This window comes from Pezoporus occidentalis, unplaced genomic scaffold, assembly GCF_034315485.1.
Source record: "Pezoporus occidentalis ecotype Australia unplaced genomic scaffold, CSIRO_AGI_Poc_V1 ctg37, whole genome shotgun sequence".
Classification (NCBI taxonomy): Eukaryota; Metazoa; Chordata; class Aves; order Psittaciformes; family Psittacidae; genus Pezoporus; species Pezoporus occidentalis.
The window spans coordinates 669,315-686,697 of NW_026915691.1; the positions used below are offsets into that span (position 1 = coordinate 669,315).

The 17,383-nt window shown below is 42.4% G+C and overlaps 1 long non-coding RNA gene across 1 annotated transcript; it reads left to right on the plus strand.

The window, feature by feature from the left end:
• Positions 1-1,764: 1,764 nt before the first annotated feature.
• LOC134170077 (uncharacterized) lies at positions 1,765-17,054 on the plus strand. Its single transcript, XR_009967116.1, has 3 exons — positions 1,765-1,853; positions 5,266-5,404; positions 13,329-17,054. It is a non-coding gene; the product is annotated as an uncharacterized LOC134170077 (long non-coding RNA).
• Positions 17,055-17,383: the final 329 nt, after the last annotated feature.

Below are 17,383 nucleotides of genomic sequence, written 5' to 3' on the forward strand. Positions count from 1 at the left end.
GTAATCCAGAGTGGTGACTTGTAACCATGCACATCAGATTGAGAGGTTTTTCCGTATGCCTCTATGCAGGGGGATAATCATCACTTCCTACCTCAGCTCTTCATGTATACCTGCAGCTTATAATTACTGTTGGGGATATAAAGCATGTTTAAATCTTGATACTAACCTATTAACTGCCTACTTCACTATTATGATGTCTGCATCAAAGTTAAACTGTGTATAGGAATAGTGAATGTGGATGAACTGCCCATTCAGAAAACGGGAACATCCCAGACTGCAGAGACCATACTTGGAGGAAGCAAGACTTTGAAAAACCCAAGCCCAAAACCCAACCAAAATCCTAAAACATGGAGTAATCACTCCAATCCTTTGAAGCTGATAGTTGGAAGTGTACCCGAATAATGTTAGGAGTAGAAAGTTCAACCTCCAAGAGAAAACGGATGGAGCTGCTTTGTGGCCCATGCAGATCTTCCCTGTGTAGTCACTACTGTGCTACTCACTGGAATTTCATGGAAATCTTTAACCCAATAGAAGCAACCTTCTCTCACTATTTGCTGGAGTGCTCCTTCAATCAGAACCAAGGGTTTCTGAACAATTCCCACAAGATGTGCGTTAATGAAAAGGAGACGCAGATGGCACCATCAAGGGCTGGGCAGTAGCCTTACAAGCAGGTATGCTCATGTCTACCTGGTACTGGTTCCACACACCCTCATTCCCTCTCTGCAGCACTGCTGTGCTGTTCTCTCCCTGTTCTTGTATGAGGCAACCCAGCAACATTGTATGGGGTTTCCCATCAATCTCTAACAATGCATTTCAGTCCTTGATACCTACTGGTGGCCCCACTGAGACATCAAAGCACCTTGTTTACTGTTTTCAGATTCCTTCTCCTAAGTATTTCTAGATGCAACACTTGTGTTTTAGCTCTGAAGTTTCTATTAACTTTGCCCCCCTTGTTTCCTCCCTTAAGAATTTAAGTACATAGCTCAGGCAGGTACTTGTCTCACTTTAAGCAGTGGCCAAGGGCTATTTAATGATTTGGGTTTATACAAATCACTGCCTGCCTAAGGAACTAAGTACCTGTGATACATGGGAAAGCAAGCATTTTTCTGTTAGAAGCAGGTCTGGTTTTAAAACTAACTTATGTTCACCCAGGACTTTCCTCAGTGATGACCAGATGAAAGCTGCTCAGTCCAAAGCCATCTCCCTGCTGTCAAAACTTTCCTTCTCAACAACTGTCTGGACAGAGTGTGGGAGGAGTTAGTTCCTGGTTTAATGTTGGGGTGGGGGGGTTCAAAATCAACAGTGAGGGCTAGGAGTAGCCTTGTGGTTCAAACTTTTTTTTATCTTCAGCTACATTAGATCATAGTGGGTTTTATACACAGTAGAATCTTCCTACTACAGCTCCTTATGGCTGGAATACTTGAATTACTGAGGTATTACTGCCACTTACTTGGGACCATCATGTAGCCTTTCCAACCTTGCTTACACTGGTGTTTTAATATTACATGCTCCCCACTACAGAGGGGTGTGGAGCAGGACGCCCTGGATTGACCAAATATACAGGTTTCAATGCTGGTGACAAAATATTTGCAAGCAACCCACACAATTCGTTTTGGCATTAAATGATTCCTCACTCAGTTGGTCAAGTATTTATACTGTGACAAAACCTCTGTATAGCACATTATTAAGCACTGCAGAATCCTTCTTTTTAGCATGTATGTACCTCAGAGTTAGAAGTGTCCACTCTGCTTGCTGGGGCTCACCATGCTGTGTTCTGTGGTTCCACTTGTGGTCCCCCTGCATGTTAGGACTAGATACAAGCCTGGGTCTGTGGGGAACCCTGGAGAAAGAAGGTAAGAGTTGATCCAGCTGTGGGATGCTGAAGTTGTTAGTATAAGTTACTCCTTACAGTCTGGAACACTGAAAGTATGGTGCCTTAGAACAGGAATGGCCTGTTAGCAAATCTTACTCTCAGGGAGGGGGGGGGAATGTTTTAAGAAGACATCCTTGCCCTGCAAACTTTGGAGCCTGATGGGTTTTAATTCATTTCCCTTTAATGAAGCTCTAATTCTGGCTTAATAACACCCACAGTAATACTGTATCTCTCTTTGAAGAGTACGAGTGAAGATCTAGTAAAGAGGTGTTGATATCTAAACATTTAAAAGGAAAATGTGTGATGGAAGAGATGTAAGTAAATATTCCACAGCCTTTTGACAGCTTTGGAACAGTGTTGTTCAGCTGCAGCATCACCCAACAGAACAGAATAGCTGAAGGTCACATTTTCAGCTTCCCAGAGCGCTTGAATGTAGGGCAAGTGTTATGGGGACAGATCCAGGTCTGCTTCTCTGCGTGGCATTCTTCCTTTTGTGCACCACCATGGTAAGCAGTGAGGGTTGCCAGGAGCCTGGATGCATTGTTTGTCTCACCCCCTCATCCGCTCTCCCCCTCCTGCACCAAATGCTTTCTCAGTGATTAGTTACTGAGTAGAAGGGGCTCCAGTTACCACGCAGCCTGCCATCTCCCCGTTTTATTGGAACTAATATCCCACCTGCAATGATAAGCTTTAAACTTGTTTAATCTCCCAGCTTAGCCGTGGTGTTTTAATATTTTTAAAATGGTTGTTTCAGAAGAAGGGGGATTTAAACAGGTTTTGAATAAATAATAAAAGCCCTTCTCACAGGTTGCAATGCAGGCCGGGAGGCATGAGCCATTTTCATCAGGTCAGGTTTCACCTTGGGTTATCCCAAGGTGGCCTGACTTTGTGGCTCCGGATTTACAATGAAACAGTCAGATGCAAAGCAGTTTATGGAGGAGAAACTGCTTTAATAATGCATTTCCTGCTCAGCAAACAGCAGATACAATGACATTCACAGGGAATGGGAAGGGGAACAAAACCTCTCCGAAAAAGAACCAGTTTCTCCCTGGAGTTTAATAAATTTTTTGCTCCTTTAATGTATTTGGGGAGATAAAGGTTGACCTAAGGGACATCAGAATGCACAGCTTGTGGTGAGAAATGAGATCAGTTTGTAACATCTTGGGCCTGATAACTTGAAGCCCCATCTGCATTGTTTCAAACGTAAGGGAAGGGAAATGGGTTCTCATTTCATGGTGAGACTTCACTGGCATAAACACAAGACCCACCCTCTGGAATAAGCTGGATAAAGCGCATGGTACTGTTACAGAGAGCACCTTAACTTCCGACTCCTTGATCCCTGCACTGGGAATGCTGTGTTCAGCCTCAAGAGGAGGACTGCTCTTGACTTCTCTGGGCCAAATCAAAGCCGTAATACCAGATGTTCCCAAGAGTCTTGTCCTCTTAGTTCCAGCCATTAGTACATGCTTTGGGCTTACAGAAGCACGTGTGCGTGGTTGGGAGTGTAAAGCCTGGAAAACTAGGCAAGACTTTCATAGCTTTTCTCAATACAATTCTTGCTTCTTGTGCACACTTACTTAGGCACAACTTGTGTTGAAGTGTAGTTAAAGCACAGTGAAGAAGCAGAGGTGGCTTACCTGGTTTTATAAAGGCAAAAGAATGTTTGAAAGCAGTCAACTGATTCATAGCTCAGTTTCAGAAGAGCCCAAGGAGCACCAACAGGATGACCTTAGCGCTGTGCAGCTCTTAAGGTTGCAGAAAGGTTAAGGTGGGCATAGAGCTGTTACATAAACACTGGTTGTGAGTTCTGTTCTGGGAAAAAGCCCTGCCAAACACAGTAATTCTGTGTCCTGTTTGTAAGTCAGACCAGAGGGGAACTCTGCTGCAGTCAGCTTCAAGTGAAGGGTGAGCCAGCATGTCTCAAAAACGGGCCTTGCCAAGCCCTGCGCTAATGCTTGTACAGATGAATTTGGAAGTGTAACTCATAAACCAGCTATAACTAGGTGAGTTGGCCATGTCGCCCCAGCTGGCCTCCTCGGTAACCTGGTTGAGATGAAGAGGTGGACACATAAGTCACTTTGGGGTAGTAGTAAGGACAGTGAAGATGATAAAATGTTCATTGGTGTGTAAAACCCTCTCTTACACAGCAAAAAGTACTTTTGAGCTCCTCCAGGAAGCTTTCATGGACAAAGCAGCAAATAAGAACCATTTACTTTACAGCATATAATCATGTTTCCAGTATTCCTACCTAGTCAATGTAACCAGAGGGCAAAAACATGGAAAATCCAGATGAGATTCAGTACATAGATAAGGCTTAACAAACCACTGCCTCCACTGCACCTTCTATTTGAGAGAAAAGAGACTGTTTCAGTATGATTTCAAAAGCACTACTCTAGTTCTGCATCACCTTAATATAGCGAAGTATTATCCCTATCTTTTAGCAATGCCACAGAAGTCAAGTAATGACTTGCTACACATCCAGCTAACTTTGTGAAAAGCCCTGTGGGCAGAACCTAAATACCCTGAACTGCAGTGTTCTGCCTCAACATAAAAGCATCCTTCCTCACCAAAACCAAACAAACCCCGCACCTAAATTCTTTATGGAAAAGATGTGGTATTCCAGGCTGAAGGGGATGTATAAATTTTAAAGAAAGATTTTAAAAGGAAGAATGGGATAACAGTGAAATTGGGACTCATTTGTCTACTAAAACAAAGGTAGGGAAAGGAAAAGCTGAATAGAATATGTCAATGAAAAGATAGGCTTAGGATAGTTTACTTTGAGGATAATAAGGGAGGGAGGCTTAAAACATCAATATTGAAGTAGAATTTGAACTGCAGGACAACCAAGTATCCTTCCATAGGTCCACAATATTACCTAAGAGAGCCATCTATATCTTTGGCCATCTCATGTATATGGAAGAAGTAATTTCCAGAAGGGCCCTGTAGTAACTAAAGAATTAGTTTTTCAGCTCCTTGAATATCAGTTCTTATTTGGGGGATGCAGAAGGGCAAACATGCAGGTAATATGAGTTTAAGAATGAGCTGAAGTCTAGTTTAAGTAAGAGAAATGTCTGGCTATGTGATATGCAGTGCTTAGCTGGAACTGCACTAAATCAGACAACAGGCCAGGAAAGCTCTCTCTGTAGTTTGTCTGACACTAGATACCTGTATGAATACTGATCAGCTCTGTAATCATCACTAAAGCAGGCTTGATCATGTTTATTACATGTGACACTTTAAGACTGTTCCAGGGCAAACTCTCAGGCAACAGTCATAGGCTGCCACAGTGCTTTGGTTTTTCTATCAAGTGGGCTTTTTCAACCAGCATCTGTTCTTTCACAAGGGTTTATGTTTAGGTTTTCAGATATAATAATTGCAGTTGTTGGTTTCAGGTTATACAAATAAAGACAGTGGGATAATGAGTTCAAAAATAGTTGGATCTCTCTGCGCTTTGTACCAGCCTGTGCATCTCCTTCAGTGAGCTCTACCCTGTTGCATACACTTCTCCCTTTCAACACTCAGTAGTGTCAAGTAAGATTTTTCTCTTGGTTTAGCTCTTCTCAGAATGGTTTGTCTGGAAGAAAACTTAACTGGCATTCCAAGAAAGTAAGCTACTGTCTTATACCCTGCCTTAGCCTTACCACAGCATCAAGGAGGAGACTGTGTGCTGAAGAAAGAACAATGATCTTAACACCATAGGGGGAACTTCTGGAAGCAGCAGGAAGTCCCCTCTGTTTCTCTGCAAAGAGATAGTTAAGCCTACAAAGAAGGGCAGCACCAAAGGCACTGAGAGAGGTGGCCATCCCATGCAAACTGAGGCTTCCTGAGGACTAATTCAAGATCAAGATTGTTGGTCTTTTTAGAGGAAATAAACCACATAACACTATTATTCTTGTCTGATTAAGTATGTGTCAAATACCATGCTATAGCTGTTAGCACAGGAGAGAAATACTTGACTGAAGTGTGGTTAATGCAATGTTGCATGTTATACCATAATTGGATTCTTTCCTTCTTGCTGTAACTTGGCAGACTGAAAAACGATTAGCAAAACTTCATGCTGTGGCAGGAGGATTGATGCTATTCCTTAACAAAACAGGGAGAGTAACTTTCAGGATCTTGAGCGTATATCAAACTCCTGCTGTGCTTCAAGATTCTAGTACACTGCCAAGTTCAGTTAAAATCCAATTGCTGAATTATGCAGCACAAATAACATCACTGTAGGACGATCATGGGTAAATATCACTTCTGAGGCCTGCGATGCTCACATGTGTTTGGTTTCATGGGGTGAGTCTGTCTTGGCTTTAACAGGCAGGGGCTGTACACCAAGGAAATGAGTAGTGTGACAAGGACCTGACTGCAAGATAAATGCAGTTGGCTACTGATAAGGGAATACACATGGCAATTCCACTTCCTGGACATGTAAAGAAAAGGACTTTCTATGCATGCCAAGCCCCTAAACATGGAAGTACTCCTGGGGGGCTGGTGGGAGGTTATCTGTGCATGTGACATCTCCCCCAGTAAAGTCACTGCGTGACACCTCCATGACTTCTGAGAAAGCAGGAGATGGGCAGAGGGATGGATGGAGCAGTGATTTGTCCAGTATGTCACACATTGCTGCCAGCCTGAGAAACACAATTCCACTCTGATCCTCCTCCTTTTGGTGCTGCTGAGTACAGTGTCTTTCATACTGGGCTATGCATGATGCTCTATGTCCTATGTAGAGGAAATGAATAGTAAGTACCATTGAGTAACATGTGTGTTGTATCAGCAGGGGTTGAAATTTCTTTGGGTGGTGCTTTTTTTCTTGCTGAGAGTGGAAAAATCTGATGGATGCAGATCTAGCTCTAGAAAACAGGGGTCACTTAAACTTAGAAACTGGAATTTGCCAAGTGGGTCTAGAATGCTACCACTCTGGTTTGCAAACAGCAAAGGAGCCAGCGACTGAACATGACTCAAACCAGGAAAGAAGCAAACCCAATGGAAATAGCCATTTGTGAAGCAGTAATTATTCCTTGTGTAAGTGGAAGGAAAGGTCACTGGAAGAAAGCAGTGTCATAATGAGAGAAGTGTTTAGTCCTGTTCAGTGAGGTACTATGGCAGATGTTTTTGGCAGTAAATGCACTTTAGGGGTACTTAGTCATGGCCTTGAGTGCTGCTTTCAGTTATGCAGGTGAACTGTATGTGAGGCAGCAGTATAGACTGAATCACAAAGATTTCTTTGAACCAGAAAAACGTATCTGTTTCAGCTGATCATCTAGCCCTCTGAATCGCTGTACGGATATAACAGCTGATTTCTAGCAACTTGGAGAAGTAGCTGGGAGTGATGGGATGGGGGATTCTAGGGTAAGAACTACTTCAGAGGAGCTTACTGCTGATGGAAGGATGTTGTGGACATACCCTTTAAATTTTTAGCGATCTGATCTGCAAATCTCTGATTTCACGAGTAAATCATACTCACAAAAAGATCCTTTGTTGACTGATTGTTGACTTCAAACACTTCCCCAAGAATCTAGTTTGTAACAAAACCAGCAAAGACTTAAACTTCTGCATTAAAGGAGCACTGGTGTCCAGAGACTTCGTATTTAAAAACACCTTAGAAATGCAACAATATTTTGTGCAGATGAATTTAGCCTATTGCCCTCTCTGTGCTAGGATCTGCATTGTATCTGTGAAGAAAGCAGCTAGCTGCTCCCTGTCAGTCCCCCGTGTCCTCAGGTGCAGGACATGCATATAATTTGCTCTTGTACCTCAATCAAGTGAGCAAGCAGCAAAATAGAGGAAATTAATTTCTCTTGTTCCTTTTTTCCTCTGTCCTTTTTTTACAAGAGCCTTTTAAAAATGTTGCTTACTATATGATTATGCACAGTAGGGGTTTGTAACAACCTCATCTTAACTCAACTACCTCTGCCCTTGCTGTGGAATGATTGGTTGCCTTGGCAATCTTCTATATGCGTTGCTCAGGAGCTACAATTATAGTGCTCTTCTCAGTAGTGATAATCTTAGTTCCTTTTCTTAGAAGTCCACGACCAGGAGATACAAAAACATTTCTATAATGGATCTTATTGCTCCAGCCCTCTGCCTCCTGCATCGCTGAAGGGAGCAAATCTGCTCCAGCTAAACCTGCTTGCTTGGCAGCAAGGAGAAAAACCTTCTGTTTGCACAGGATGAAGTACTGAGTTAGCTGAATGTCACAACCTGATAAGTCACCTGAGGTGGTAACTCTGAGGAGCATACAAACCCCAAGGACTAGAGCAACAGCCTCCTGGGCCATTCTGCAGTGAAAGTAACTATGAAGGCAGCACTGTTTTCTGTTGCATTGAAAAGACTTTGGACCATGTGCTTACTTTGCAAGTAAAATGATGGCAACTTTCACTGCTGGCTCTGAGAAATCAAGATAAATGATAGAATTATAGAATGGGTTGGGTTGGGAGGACACCTTAAAGCTCATCCAGTTTCAAACACCTTACCCACAGACAGGGACACCTTCCACTAGAGCAGCTTGCTCCAAGTCCCATCCAACCTGGCCTTGAACACTGCCAAGGATGGGGCAGCCACAGCTTTTCTGGACACCCTGTGCCAGTGCCTCAGCACCCTCACAGGGAAGAGCTTCTGCCTTTTAAATGCATACAGGCTGTAGCTCACACTGAAATGGGAGGGGCAGTTGCCTCAACCCCTTATCAGTTTAACTTTTATAGGCCAAATTGTGTGTTGAACCGCACCAGTCGCATGTTATCTGTGGACAGTGGTGATGGGCAGGAGTAAGACCTATGTCAGCTCTGCCATGAGTCAGAGACACTAAGATCCAGTGCACTGTTTTTCTTGATGGTACTTGCTCTGCTGGGTGAACATGGGCTTTTAAAGTAAATAAAGACACATTCTGCCCCTGCAATTGGATGTATTTGGTAACGGGGAGCCAAGCGTCAAGTAAGCTTTTGCATAGTAAATCACTATTTTGGAGCAATCAGCGGACAGAAATGAGGTTAGTTCTGTCTCTGGATGGATGTGCAAAAGGGTCATATTTCTATCAACATGCTGAAACTGTGTTGTGGGCCTCCATTTGTAAAGTGTGAGTATTTGAGGAAAGACAAGTGTTTAGTTACTGCTGAGATCAGAGAAGCTGCTCTTGCCATGCACACACTGGGGGGTGTCAGGACAGAAATGCCTAATTGCAGCTGGCATTTTGGACACTTTCAGTGCCTGTGCCAGTGGGCACTTGGCTGACAAACAACATCCTTTCTGACACGAGCAACACAAAAACTGCAGAGGACACTAAAATGCTGACTGCTGGTTCGACAATTAGGAGCCTGACAAAATTAGGCAGTCCTGAAGCCTAGGGAGCTCAGTTCTTCAAACTGCTGCACCACAGCTTTAAAAAAGGAACATCTCTGCATCTTTGCACACATGGGTCTCCTCTTCCTCTTTTTTCTTACCCTCTGCTGCAAGTGTGGGCAGAGCTGCTGCTTTGAGCCAAGAGGGCAGCCACCAGCAGCTGACTGAGATGCCAGTGTTCATTAAAGTCTTCATCCTCAAATGCTGCTCAGATACAGGGAAGGGTGAGAAACGCCACACATGAGGGCCACGGAAACAGTGCAATCTCTCAATCACTAATACTGAGCACTTCCAGGCAGATGGCACAAATACTTAGTATACATAGAACAAATTCAGATCTGACTTGAAGGAACAAAACTTCACTGACAGAAGTTCTTGCTTCAAGAAGAACATAACAACCAGCACCTCATATATTAAATAGTCTTTTGGTACCCTTTTGAAAGGTCCCTGCTCTCAAATGGGTGTGCAGTTGTGGGGAAGGAGAGTGGCAGGCTGTTCCTACAGAATTAAATGCATGAATGCTTCTCAAAGTTTGGGAGAAATTACAAGTGCTTGCACTGATAGTCCAGCTGCATGACAGTGAGTCTGCTGCTGTCTTGCAAGTCACTGTAGCAAAGTGACCTTGTGTTAGAAGAGGAAAGGACTCCAAGCCCTTGGTGTGGTATTCAGTATGATAGCTGCTTCTGTGTGATATTCAACCCATACTGAAATGCTGTGCTGGAGAAGCCCTTTGCTAGGTTCATTCTAGCAGATGCACGTGGCCTTTCTAAGGCTTGGTTGGGTGATGTTTTTAGATACAGACCCATATCTTCAAAAGCAGGACTCTGTAGTAACAGTTGTCACCAATTAGAAAGTGGTAATGTCTAAAGGGGAGCTGTTTTCCTTATTCAGGTCTTACCTTTATCAAGAAATAGGAGTTGTCCCTATTTCCCTGTGCAGTTTTCAATACAACTTGAGAAGATCAATCCCATCCTGCTCTGACAACCCAGATAGCTACTTGCTGCTGAACAGCTTCAGACTTTATAGTTCCAGTAGCTGGAGTTGAGTACCTGACCAGCTGTTGCTCCCCTGGGTATTTTAAGGGCTGTTTTTTAGGGGGTTTAATCTGGAATATTCATTAACTACATGACAATTTGCTTGTTTCTCATGTGGCTGAGGCAGGTGGTTGAACCTGGAGTCCAATTCTTGGTTTGTTTGGGGGTTTTAATATTTGCTTTTGTATTTCTGGTTGGGTTTTCATTATAACTTTAAACTCCATGGGGAAAATATAATCCAAAAAATACTCTGTTTATATTGTTCTGAGCAGGAATTAATCACAAAGCAAGAAGTCTAGGTTACTTACTTTCAAGTCTGCTCTTATAAATACTACATGATAAGCACTTGCAAAGGGTAGTCAGGTTGCTAGACATAGGGGAGAACATTTCTGCTCAGACTCTCCCAATGCAGTTTCCTTTGTGGTTATGCACTTTTTAATTCCTAGACTAGCCATCTCTTTTCCAATGATCATTTCCTTAAAAGTTGGAAACTGGTGTCTGGAGGAGTTCACCAGTATGATGAAGATGAGACAAACTGTTCTTTATGGCCACAGTATTGTGCTGCTCATAGTCCTCCAAACTCAGTGACACTGTTGCTACATCAGGCAAGGTTAATCTGGCTGCATGGGATTTCAGGATTTACCAGGTTTCCCTTACACTGTATACCAAATCAAGGACTGTATTTTTGAGTGATTTATAAAATACATCAAACAAACTCTTTGTAATGAGCACAGGCACCTTACATGGATTTTTATGTATGACATTTGGATTAGTTGTCTTTCAGACTTTTGTACATTACCAACTCTTACATATCAGTTTAAATCTTGAGTTTGGCTGAGTTTATTACACTGGCCTCCCTGTGCTTGGCTGGTAGTAGCATTTGTCTAACACTGTTCACCTGCACACTTCAAGGTGCTTTACAAAAATTGTATGCATTTCTGCCCTCAAGTGTCAGGGAATGGAGTCACTCATCCAAGTCACAGGTGGTAGCATTTTCTTCCTACTTACTGGTATACATCTGTGTTTTCTGCTTCTACACAACAAGAGTTTGTCAATATCAAGCTCATTCTTACTTCAGCCATATACTAATTCCAAAGCTTGAAAACATAACAACCAAATGGGAAAACCCAGATTTATGCTGGATGCTAACTGGCACAAGCCAAAGTTCACTCAAGTCAATTGGAAAGCATCTCATAGGCTTCAAGAGTTACTTACTGAAAGAGTTTTCAGCATAAGGGCTTTTATTATTATTACTATTACCTCAGGATCAGGTTTCCTGGCTTCAGAAAGAAAACAAATGGAGAGCTATTAATCTGGTCTAGTTTGTGAAGTTTCACAGTGTATCAGTAATGTATTTGCCCATTTCAGATTACACAAAGTCTCTGGATCTTCAGTCAAACAGCAAATACAATACACAGGTACTCTTGCCTTTCTTGGTACCAGCACACTCTGCAGCCAGTTGTGAAGTCCATGTTTGCTTTCCTTCCAAGAGCAATCCAATAGAACAGTTGGAGCAGGTCTTTGCTTCAGCAAGGGCTCAAGCTTGTATTTGGTTGAACAAGGAGCAGCACCAATCAACCACTCCACTGCAGCCACCCTCAGGGCAGAAACTGGCAGCCATTTAACGTGATGGGGTAATGTTAAGCCACAGCTCAGGACAGAGAGGAAAGAATGATGTAGCCATTGACAATTCAATGAGACATTAACAGATATAATTGCAGCTGGAATTTGGATGGGCTGTCAGGACTGGTACCCCTGTACTTGCAGAGTGCTGCAGGATGCTTAGTAACCATGCCACCCCCTGAATGCCATGCTCTGTGTGCACTAGCTGCAATGCTGCATTTACTTAGGAGCTCTTAGTCTTGATTGTTCTGTAATTCTGTAGAAAATGTATGGAATTTGACAAGATTGCTTCTTGAGATGGCATGCAAGCTACAACTGCACTTAAGTAAATCACAAAGAATCTCTGCATCTTTACCTTTTTGCCCTTTTCTTTTGCTTCTGCTTGCTGTGCAGTCAAAGGAAACAGCTTTTTATGTGAATGATGATTAATAAGCAGCCCTGTTGAAGGCTGCTGGTGCTGGTGTTAAGAACAGGCTCCTTTAATAGACACTTTAAAATGTGTTCTAACATGTGAAAATGATAGGCTGTCAGATCACCATTCAGGTGTACAGCAAGATAATAACATGCATTTGAGAAAAATGATAAGGTAAAATACACACTTTTACAGTATGAAGATGAATAGTGAAATATACACTTGCATGCCTCAGTGTGAAGCAAGAGGGGGAAATAAGGGAAAATATCCATTTAGAGTGGAATTAGGAGCAGCCTAGACATCTCCATTGCCTTGTGTTTGAAACAGCACCAACTGGACATCTCTGACTTGTTGTATCTGTGTTTGAATTAAAGATGCAAAGTATTTGCAGCATCTGTTTATTGGCTGTTATCTAAATCTTTCAACAGGGGTGAAAGCCTCCCAAGACAGGACTTCTTCCTTTTGGTTATAGCTTCAGTATTCAAGCTTTTAGGCAGGGACAGGATGAAATCTTCTTGAAACCAGCACAATTGATGGAAAGCTATTAATGAAAACAAAGCAGTAGGATGTCTGGTTTGCTCGATCAGTGCCCCAAAATCACCTTTCTTACTTGTGTATAACCTTGACAGGTAGTAACTGAAGTTGTGGGGTGGTGAAAGGACAGTTGTCTCTTTCGGAAGTACACCACAGTCCCCTTCCCTGATTGCTGGGTTGACCTCTTAAGAACAAAGTGCCTGAGCATTTGAAGTTTAACCTTAGACGTGTGTGTGTGTGTATATATATATATATATATCTATCAAGCATTTTCCCATTCCTGTTAATGTTGCCGTTTTCAAGCGTCTGATAAATGTCAAGTCTTTATAAATTGTTTTGATGTTCAGTTCTTACTTCAATCTTTGTGCCCAACAAAAGCATTCAGAATATTTCCCAGCATAGCATGGTAGACCAATCATAGTGTTGGTCCTTTAAAGACCTAAGAGAGAAATGAACTCTGAGACTGTTGCTGATGTACTGAAAAGCCAAGGAGAACTTCCTGTACTGATCCTTCGCTTTTCAGGATGCCTTAGTTAAGTTAACCTGAGTGGTTTGCGGTGGATCTTCATTACCTGTGTTTCAGTGAGAAGGACATATGCACTGCAGAGAGCCACTGAAACCATCGGGAAAGTGTCACCTTTCGGTTAAGGATGTGTATGTACTGATAGTACTCAACCTGAACTAGAGCCAAAACGAAGCAAGCCTTCAGAGATGTACTCCAGGTGTATGCTGGACTGTCACATAAAGGCTTGACCCATCATCTAACACCTATGGACTTCTTAATGTTTAAGGTTACTCTGATTCTCCAGTTTCTTAAATTTTGACCAAAATGGATGTTCAGAAGTGGATCCCAATGTTTTAAGTAGCATTAAGTAGATTAAGATGGACTAATCGGGCTAAACCAGGGCTAGATTAACTTACCCCAGCTATGTGCATCTGAACCCAGATCCTGCACTTGCAGCTCAGGAATGGGAATTCTGGTTGCATTCAGCTACCATTTTGTATTTAAACGTGGAATCACACCCACTGATAAGGAGACTGGTACTCTCTACTTAGAGACATCTTCTTTGATTTTTTAAAAGGTTCTGAGGACTCTGAACTGCATTTGTTTGGGATTCAGAAAATCAGGATTGTGTCTATTCTTTCCAGAAAACCTGGCTTCCTTTGAGTAGGTTCTGAATGTTCTCATGCATTGATCCCAGACTGGAAAGCTTGTGTCCTGGTTCAAATAGGTAAGAGTTGTTCCTTCTTTTGTCTCAGGAAGGGAAAAAATTAAACAAAAAAGTAATGCCCTGAATGCCAGTTTTAACCATGCAGGAAACTTTCCTCACCTGAGTACATTGCCCTAGGGAGACAGGGTAGATACCCTATGTGGAGTTCTTCCAAGCTCTTCAAACCAAGCATCAAAGAAGCAACCCTCTGGCTTAGAGGTGAGAAAATGCTGCCCTGAGGCACAGCTCCTGTGTCAGGCAGATAGCAATGGGCTCGTAAAACAATGTTTGAAAAGGTAAAAAAGAACAGAGGGGAAAAGATAGAGATTCTTAGTAGCTGCAAAGTGAGGCTTTTCAATCACAATCTCTGACACAGAACAGCACTATTTGGACAGTAAATCACTGTGGCCCACTGAGAAACCTGTGTTGATAAAAGACTCTGACAGGCCAGGTAAGAGGTTCAGGGTGGCTTGCAGGGAAAATCTTTCATTCCAAACACACACACCAGACCAGCAGAGGCAGGAGGAGCAGGTACAGGCAGGCAGTCCTGAACAGGAGGGTGAAATGGGATTTCAGCTCATTCTTTCTACAAAGAGGATAGGAAAGCCCCTCTCTGATGATTTTATTTGGGGAAACAGAGGGCTGCTTTAAGATTAAGATTCTTCCACCTATGTCACGTTCCCATCAGCTCCTGGGTCTAGCGACAGAACCCTAAATGACAGGGTAGCAAAGCAGATCTATCAGTTTTGGGGATCCAGCACCACTGGTTTGGTGGCAGCTATAGGTATGGCTGTGGAAGGTACTTGGAAATCACACAGCTGGATGATTGTTTAAAAGCCTTGGAGAAGGAAAATAAGGTACATACGAGCTGGTCAGACCTGAGTAAGATAAGCGAGCTCAGTCAGGATACAAGGCCATTGAGACCCTCCAAGCCTTTGGAGCACAGCTAGCAGGATATGAATGACCTTATAACATTGTGCATTTCTTGTAAAATGCACACTTTGAACCTGCTTACTTTATAGTTGCACAAATATCCCATTCTTTCCCTTCCTTTTTCCTTCCCATTCTTGACCTTATGCACTTTAGTCTTGCCCCCATAGCAAGAGGGAGTTTAATGTGGTGTCACTAACAACTCTTAGAGGTAAGGAGGAGGGAGATAGATTGAAGGAAAAGCAGCTAATTGAAGAGTTTAAGCACTTTTCTCTCAATTCATCAAACACTGCAGGTATAATATTTCACTGTTCTGCAGGACGTGTGGGAGATGTTTGAAACACCTGAATTGAAGAGGTGATTAAAAAGGAAAGTAACAAGGAAAGGTTTAAGAAAAGCTTGGGCAGATGTTTTTGTTCCCTTCCTAATGGAGAGACAGATATGGAAAATTACACTTGGTCCTTAATGCTAGACATTAACTTTGATATACACCTTCACATTATTCTATTCTAACTACACCTGCTTTTCAGGGGCTGCTCCATAGCATTAGTGTAGAATCATCCTATCACTTTCATATTCCTCCTATTTCTCAGTGTCCCTCTTATGTTCCATCCTTCTTAAGTTTCAGTGATGTAGACATAAGGACTGGGTGATGAGAAAAAGCCCTCCCATGCAGTAGTTTCCCCTGGGCCATTTCTGCCAGTCCTGTAAGGTTCTGTTGTGCCAACAGAGCAGCAGAGAGGCTCAAAATGCAGCAGATTGTATCTCTGACATTTCAAGCTGTTATGAGTTTCTCATTGAGGTTATTCTGTGATATCTAAAGGTATATTTGAGGTTTGCCTTCCACTGGTTGTAGCAGATTGTCTTTGTGATCAACACTTGCCTAGAAACATCTTGCTCTGTCCTGTTTGTTGCATTTTACTACTAGTCCAGCTGACTTAGCATTCACACGCTAACCTGCAATTTACTTATGACCTGCCTTAGTACATTTGAGGGAACCAGGAGGGGGAAAACAGACATAGGTGAAGCACTCGACTGGGCTATGAATAAGCAAAAACACATTTAGAAAGAATTAAAGAAAAGGGGTGCAACAAAAAAGCAACAAACAGCTGGAGTCACTTTTCCTTGTCTACTATGGAAAGCTTGAAAGGGGAATTCCGTCTCCTGCCATTCTAAATAAATCGCTAGCAGCAAGGAGGTAGTAACTAGTTAGACACGGGACTTTCCACAGAAGAAGAGTATCCTGTTATATCACTGAGAAACATTCTAACCTGAGGCAACTGATCTTAACAGTTCAGTGTCTTAAATTTAGGGAGAGAGAAAAGAACAATGATAGCACTTGCTCTTCATTGAGGCACTTGCCTCGAGAGGCCTCTCAATTCTCCTTTAGATGAACAAAGTCACTGTCCTTCTGTCAAGTGCTTATGTGCAACACAGCTCCATAAACTTCACTGACTGAGACTATTTGTAAATCTTCTCACTGGAGAGACAGCGTCTTGGAGCCACTATCAAATCACGCAAGTGGAGTCACATTAGATTAGATCACAGCTAAATCTATCCCAGCATCCTGTCTGTTACAATGGTCATTAGCAGATGCAAATGGAAAGCTTGTAAGAAACAAGGCAAGGAAAGTATAAACTAATCTTGTACCAACTCAGTCCTCCCAGGAGTTAGGGATGTTACAGATAGATGGCTAATGCTCTCGTAACAGGTTTTCACCTGAGTGAAAGCCACATTTCTTACCTCTTCCATCTCTGCTTTGAAACCGACTCCTCACAGTCAAGATCTATGCAGAAAAGTGCATCTGTAATGGATTAAGGTAGGAAAATTTCTCAGCAAAATTCTGATGTGACAAAAAATTAATGTTGAGATGACAAGAGCTTCAACTGAAGGGAAGGATTAACACACAGTTAAGATCTTGAAGGGAGGGATTAACACACAGTTGAGATCTTGAAGGGAGGGATTAACACAGTTGAGACCTTGACAAAGTCTTCATCCTTGTAACTAATACCTTGGCTTAAGCAGTCATTCACTTCTTGACTTAACCCTGTATCTTGCATCTTCCTTATAAAAGCACTGACAGGAGGCTGTTGGATATCTAGGGAAAGAGATGCTCTTGATCACTCAGGTTTTTATTAAATAAAACATTAAGCCCTGGCACAAGAGAGACTAACTGTAGTCCATTGTTCAGGCAATCAGGGGTTAGATGTGGGCTCAGTTAACCTCTAATAGAAATGCGGAATGAAACTGGGCCTTCTAAGTTCTTTGGTGGAAGCTTTCAAGAAGAGTTTATAAGCAAAGGAGTGTTGGTAAGTGCTTTTATGAACATAAATGGCGAAGTCTGTTTTGTTTTGAGTTGGGCTGTTTCTTTTTTAATTCTATAGAGAACTTTCTGCCTCCTTTTAGTAACAAAATCAACAATTTAGTGTAATCTGAG